Raw genomic sequence first — 6,800 nt, 5'->3', positions numbered from 1 at the left:
GTTTAGTGGTTGGACCTACTTACTGTGTTTCTAGTGGACTGAAAAGCGCTTAGTCAACATAGATTTAAGACCACTCCATCTATCATTTTGTTTGAGGAATCTGGCTCCCCACCAGCGTCCCATGCTGCAACTTTTACAAATGTGCCCTGCCCTTTCTCATTCTGGGGCACCCTTCCTGTTAGAAATGGGAGTCTCTAGTTGCCAGAGGTAGGTACCTTTGTCCAAATAGGGACCCTGGCTTCTAGTCAGGGTAAGGGGGATACGCACTTTAGATAACCCCTGCTCACCCCCTGGATTGCTTGGTACAAGCAGACAGACTTATCCCAAAGGCAATGTGTAAGTATTTGTACTCAAAACACACAGTAATACAGTGATAACACCACAAATGAACACTATCAATCAATCAATCAATTTGTAAAGCACGCTACTCACCCGTGAGGGTCTCAAGGCGCTGAAGGGAGGGGGGCGGGGGTGCCGCTACTGCTCAAATAGCCAGGTCTTGAGTTGTTTCCTGAAGGTGAGATGGTCCTGGGTCAGTCGTAGGTGTGCGGGGAGGGAGTTCCATGTCTTGGCTGCCAGGTAGGAGAACTATCTTCCTCCGGTGGTGGTTCTGCGAATCCGAGGGACGGTGGCGAAGGCGAGGCTGGTGGAGCGGAGCTGGTGGGTGGGAGTGTAGAACGACAGGCGGTTGTTGCGGTATTCGGGGTCCGAGTCATGGAGCGCTTTGTATGCGTGGGTGAGCAGCCTGAACGTGATCCTCTTGCTGACGGGGAGCCAGTGCAGGTTTCTCAGGTGGGCAGATATGTGGCTGTGGCGAGGGATGTCGAGGATGAGTCGTGCGGAGGCATTCTGTATGCGTTGAAGGCGTTTCTGAAGTTTGGCTGTGGTTCCTGCGTACAGGGCGTTGCCGTAGTCCAGTGATCTGGTGTCGAGGGCCTGGGTGACTGTCTTTCTGGTTTTGGTGGGGATCCACCGGAAGATCTTTCGGAGCATGCGCAGGGTGTTGAAACATGAGGACGAGACTGCGTTGACTTGCTTGGTCATCGTGAGGGAGGAGTCCAGGATGAATCCCAGGTTGTGTGCGTGGTCCATGGGCATCGGTGCGGTGCCCAGCGTCGTGGGCCACCAGGAGTCGTCCCCTTTACCAGGTTTGTTTTTCCATAAATAGTCAGGGGAAGATTGCTCCATCTGTTAAACAGACTATCCATTTCTCTCACCACCCTCTTAAGATTTAGCTCGGGTATCTTATCGAGATCTTTTACGATATGGATCCCCAAGTATTTCATCTCCACACTCACTCTTCCTGACCACTCCGCATTCCAGCACATCACCTCTGTTTTTGTTTTGTTGACAAGAAACCCAGAGAGCAATCCGAACTCACTCATACACTCTTCCGCCCTTGGGATAGCTGTCTCAGGGTCCCCCGTATACAGTATCAGATCGTCGGTGTATAGGGCGATTTTTGAGCTGTATTGTTCTGATCTAAATGGAATTATTGAGTCATCCAATCTGAGCATCTGTGTTAATGGTTCCACATATAGGTTAAACAGGAGGGGTGATATCGGGCACCCCTGCCTAGTTCCCCTCTGAATATTAAAACTCTCCGTCAGGGCCCCATTTAGAAGTATTCGAGCAGTGGCACCTTGGTAGCAATTTTGGAGAGTTTGTATAAAGACTGGACCAAACCCCATGACTCTCAGAACCTCCCATAAATATGTCCAGCAGACTCTATCGAAAGCCTTGGCCGCGTCGACAGCGACCACGGCCAAGGGCTCTGTCCTCTGAATGGCCAGGTCCATGTTGCCAATCAGGAGCTGCGTTTGTTCCTGGATGTATCTCCCTACAACGAGCCCTTTCTGATCCGGGTGTATCAAATTTGGTGTTAATTTAGCCAATCTCCCTGCTAAAATACCCATAAATATCTTATAATCTGCATTTAGCAGGGAGATTGGACGGTAGGAATCAGCCTTTTTTGGATCCTTGCCAGGTTTTAAAATCAGGTCTTTTACCTAAGTTGTCTTATCTTTTTTCTTCAATCCCATTAACATTTGCGAGCAATAGCTTAATGAAAATACAGAGCAAAATCGGGAGTTTTATTTGGGGTAACAAAGGGGTCCGTTTGGCATGGAAAAAACTAAGGCGCAGACTAAAAAAGGGCGGGTTAGCCCTTCCGGATGTAAGGCTGTATGCGGCAGCTTTCCACTTTAAAAGCATTCGGATGCTTCTGTTGAAACCGGGGGAATCAGCCTGGGGGAGGCTATTGGGGGAAATGGTGCGGGTGGAAGGAGGAGGAGAAGGTGCGGCGCTTTTGTACAAGTTTGGGTCACCGAGGTTCTTCAAGAGGGTGCGGCTGAAGGTTCTGAGGGCAGCCCTGGAGTTATGGTATAGGCTTAGGCGCACCTGGGGCATTGGGTACCATTCTGAGAATGCCCCTGTATGGGATGCACCAGGTACACCGGACTGTTTGAAGGACAGTTTGGCGTTGCCAATAAGAAGGACAGGTATTACAAACTGGTCTGAACTGCTGGATGCCGGGGGGGTCCATTCATGGGAGTACCTAAGGGTAAAGATCGGGCCAGGACTCTCAAGATTTAAATATATGCAGTTAACATCATGGTACGAGGCAGAAAAGGGGGAGACCGGAGGAAACAGAGATATTGAAGACCTGTTGAGCGCTAACCGACCACTAAATAAAGAAGTATCCATATGGTATAACAGCTTGCTGGAGGTTGAGGATCAAGTGGTACCCCCCTTCTCTGCAGTTTGGACAGATACCCCACTTGGGCCGCAAATAGACTCCTTATATGAACCGTCTCTAAAGATTATGTACAGATACGTCAAGCTCGCTTGCTTAAAAAAACCCAATTTTTTTTGTTATAAATAGACTTTACTACACCCCCGCAAAAATTGCAAAGTTCGCCCCACACCCCACCCCCAAATGCCCTAGGTGTGCGACACTCCTTGCAGACGATATGCACATTTTCCATGAATGTCCAGCACTTGTAAAATTTTGGGCTGAGGTGGGAGATAACATACGAGACATTTTCAAAACCAGTATAGAAATCAACATGTCTTTGGTGTTTTTGGGAGATGATGGATGCCTCAGCCAGACCCTTTCTCAGAAAGATAGGGGTTTATTATTGTATCTGATATTGCTGGCTAGAAGGGAGGTGTGCAAGAGGTGGAAGGACCCCCTCCCCCCCCAAAGGGAAGACTGGCTCAAAGGTGTATTCACCATGTCACGGTTAGAGTACGAGGGCGTGAAGGACAAGGTAACAAACATATGGCATCCCCTCGTGTGCTGGGGTAAGACGCTAAGATTACTGTAAACATCCTTGGTCTTATGATTACACCATGGCCTCTTCCAAAAAGAAGAGGTAGGTCGGATGACCCAAGCGAGTGCGGTAAGCCGTGGGGGAGACAGATTGAGAAGGCGGCTTCATAAGACCCGCAGAGGCTTGAAAGGTGAGATGAGGACCAAAAAAAAAAAAAAAAACAGGAGTCGTCCCAGGCAGATGGGGATTGTCCGAGGATGAGGACTTCCGTCTTGTCCGAGTTGTGCTTCAGACGGCTGAGCTTCATCCATTCTGCGACATCTTTCATTCCGTCCTGGAAGTTGGCTTTGGCGGTGAGGGGGTCTTTGGTGAGGGAGAGTATTAGTTGGGTGTCGTCGGCATAAGAGATTATGTTGATGTTGATTTTGCGTGCGATGGTGGCAAGGGGGCTCATTTAGATGTTGAAGAGGGTAGGGCTGAGTGAGGAGCCCTGGGGTACGCTGCAGATGATCTTGGAGGCCTCGGAGCGGAAGGGTGGGAGGCGGACTCTCTGGGTTCTGTCGGAGAGGAGCGATGTGATCCAGACTAGGGCCTTTCCTTGGATCCCAGTGTTGTAGAGGCGGGTTATTAGGGTGCGGTGGCAGACGGTGTCAAAGGCTGCCGAGAGGTCGAGGAGGATGAGGGCGGCTGCCTCTCCATTGTCCATCAGGGTCCTGATGTCATCAGTGGCTGCGATGAGGGCGGTCTCGGTGCTGTGGTTGGCTTGGAATCCGGACTGGGATGGGTCGAGCGAGTTGTTTTCTTCGAGGAATGCTGTCAGCTGTTTGTTGACGGTCTTCTCGATGACTTTAGCCGGGAAGGGGAGGATAGAGATGGGGTGGAAGTTCTTGAGGTCTTTGGGGTCCGCTGTTGGTTTCTTTAGTAGGGCGTTGATTTCTGCGTGTTTCCAGCTTTCAGGGAATGTGGCTGACGTGAGGGAGTTGTTAATGACGTCCCGGAGGTGGGGTGCGATGATGGTGTCGGCTTTGTTGAAGCTATGATGAGGGCATGGGTCGGAGGGGGAGCCGGAGTGGATGCTGTTCATGACGCGGGTGGTGTCTTCGGTGCTGATGGGGGTCCATGCGTTGAGGCTGGAGGTGGGGTCGTTGGTTTGATGGTTGGGGGCGGGGTCTGGGGTCCAAAGCTGTCGTGTATGTCTGTGATCTTGTGGTGGAAGAATGTGGCGAGGGAGTTGCAGAGGTCTTGTGACGGTGAGATGTCGTTGTTGCTGGCGCTGGGATTGGAGAGCTCTTTGACGATGCGGAAGAGTTCCTTGCTGTTGTGGGCATTGTTGTCCAGCCGCTCTTTGAATGATGTCCTTTTGGTGGTGTGGATCATCTGGTGGTATTCGCGGGTTGCGCTCTTGAGGTCTGTCATGTTTTCTTGTGTCCGCTTGTGGCGCCAGGCTTTTTCGAGGGTTCTGCACGATTTCTTTGCGATTTTGAGGGCGTCTGTGAACCATGCGGTTTTTCTGTTCCTAGTCTTGCCTGGGGGTTTCTTCAGAGGAGCGAGGTCGTCGGCGCAGTTGGTGATCCACTGTGCGCGGTTGTGCGCTGCGTCGTTGGTGTCGGGGGTGTCGGCAGGTGGGTTCTGGCTCAGCGATGAGGTCAGTTGGTCTGTGGTGACTTTGCTCCAGCATCAGCGGGGGATCTGTGGTGTCTGGTGGTGGGAGGTGGTCTTTTTGAAGGTGAAGTGGATGCAGCTGTGGTCGGTCCAGTGTAGTCCGGAGGAGTGGCTGAAGGAGACGTGGTTGCTGGTGGAAAAGATGGGGTCGAGTGTGTGGCCGGCGAGGTGGGTGGGCGTGTCCACCAGTTGCTTGAGTCCGAGGTTGGCGAGGTTGGCGAGGTTGGCGAGCAGGGTGGTGGTGTTGCTGTCGTTGTTTTTCTCCAGGTGGAAGTTCAGGTCCCCTAGGAGGATGTACTCTGGAGAGCTAGGGCGCGCGGGCTGATGAAGTCGGCGATGGTTTCGCTGAATTGTGTTCGTGGGCCCGGGGGTCGGTAGATGAGGGTTCCTCTGAGGGTGGTCTGGGGGTCGGTGTGGATCTGGAAGTGTAGGTGTTCGGCGTCGGTGAGTGTGTCTTCGGCATTGGTCATGACGCTGATGGTGTTCCTTTAGATGATGGCGACTCCTCCTCCGGTTTTGTTGACGCGGTCCTTCCGGGTGATTTTGTAGCCGTCCGGGATGGCTATGGCGATGTCGGGGGCCGAGAAGGTGTTCATCCAGGTTTCCGTGAGGAAGGCGACGTCTGGAGCTGTTGCGTTGAGGAGTTCCCAGAGTTCGACGGCGTGTTTGTGGACGGAGTGGGTGTTGAGCAGGATGCACTTGAGGTGGTTGTTGTTGTCGTTGCTGTGTTTGGTGGGTGGGGTGCAGGTACGGAGGCAGGTGAATTTGCAGGCTTGGCAGGTGAAGGGACATGGGTGCGCTTCGGGGTGGCTTGGTAACACTACACCAGTTTAGAAAAATAAAGTATCTTTATCCCGTAGGTTTCACACCGACAATTGCGCACAAGGGTGCCTGCGGCTGAAACAATAGGTCTCCGCAGGACACCCTTCATTTTGTACTTTTGTGCCCTTTTTTTAAGTACCCTAGGTATAAATATTTGGTGGAAATTTAAAAAAAAGAAAAGTTCAGACATGCCAAAACGGCCTTACTCTACCTGCAAAGAGCAAATGATCCATGGACACTCTGCTGTATTATGAACTTTATGAGGATTGCTGTGAGGCTACGAAATACAAGAGGAGACAGCTAATCAAGTGTTTTTTTATGTATGGATATTTACCTGTTTTTATTGGTAATTCGAGATGTTGCTCAGATGTAATTTAATTCTATTTTTTAACTCTGTATATATTTGTACTTTTATGATGTTTTTTAATCATCGAATAAAGAATTACTGACTGAAGTATCTTTATCAAAACTCAACAAGACCAAAACAACAAAATTCCAACATAAAAGTATTAAGAATATGACTTTAAAGAGGTTTTAAACAACTGGGTCCATAGGAAACACTGGATGAGTGATTTCTCATGACAAAATTCACAAGTCGAAACAGCCGCAGAGATGGGAAGCGTCCAGAACACAAAGAGATGAGTCGGGTCCTGCGGAGACCATGGGGAGGCGATGCGACAGTACTGCTGCACGCAGCATCGTGTCCGTTCTGTGGGGGGGGAGTTGCGCGTCAACTCCAAAATGATTCTGGTCTGCGGGTGATGCATCTGGAAAACTTGTCGCACAGGTACGATACATGAAAATCCGGGATGCGTCAGTGATCGATGTGGTGGTGTCAAGTGGTGCTGCGTTCGGTTTCTCCAGCCGCGATCCCTTGATGCTTCGGTTCTTGCAGCGGTGACAGGCACTGCGTAGGTTTTGGCAGTGGCGCAGCGATACATGGTGATTCTTCTTGCACCGCGGTGCTGCATCAGGTAAACTGCCGCAAAAAGAGCGATGCGTTCATTTTCTTGTAGTTGCATTGCTTTTCCAGCTCCCAAC

The sequence above is a fragment of the Lissotriton helveticus genome, chromosome 4_1, assembly GCF_964261635.1.
Source record: "Lissotriton helveticus chromosome 4_1, aLisHel1.1, whole genome shotgun sequence".
Lineage (NCBI taxonomy): Eukaryota > Metazoa > Chordata > Amphibia > Caudata > Salamandridae > Lissotriton > Lissotriton helveticus.
Note: the sequence above shows the minus strand (reverse complement) of the source record.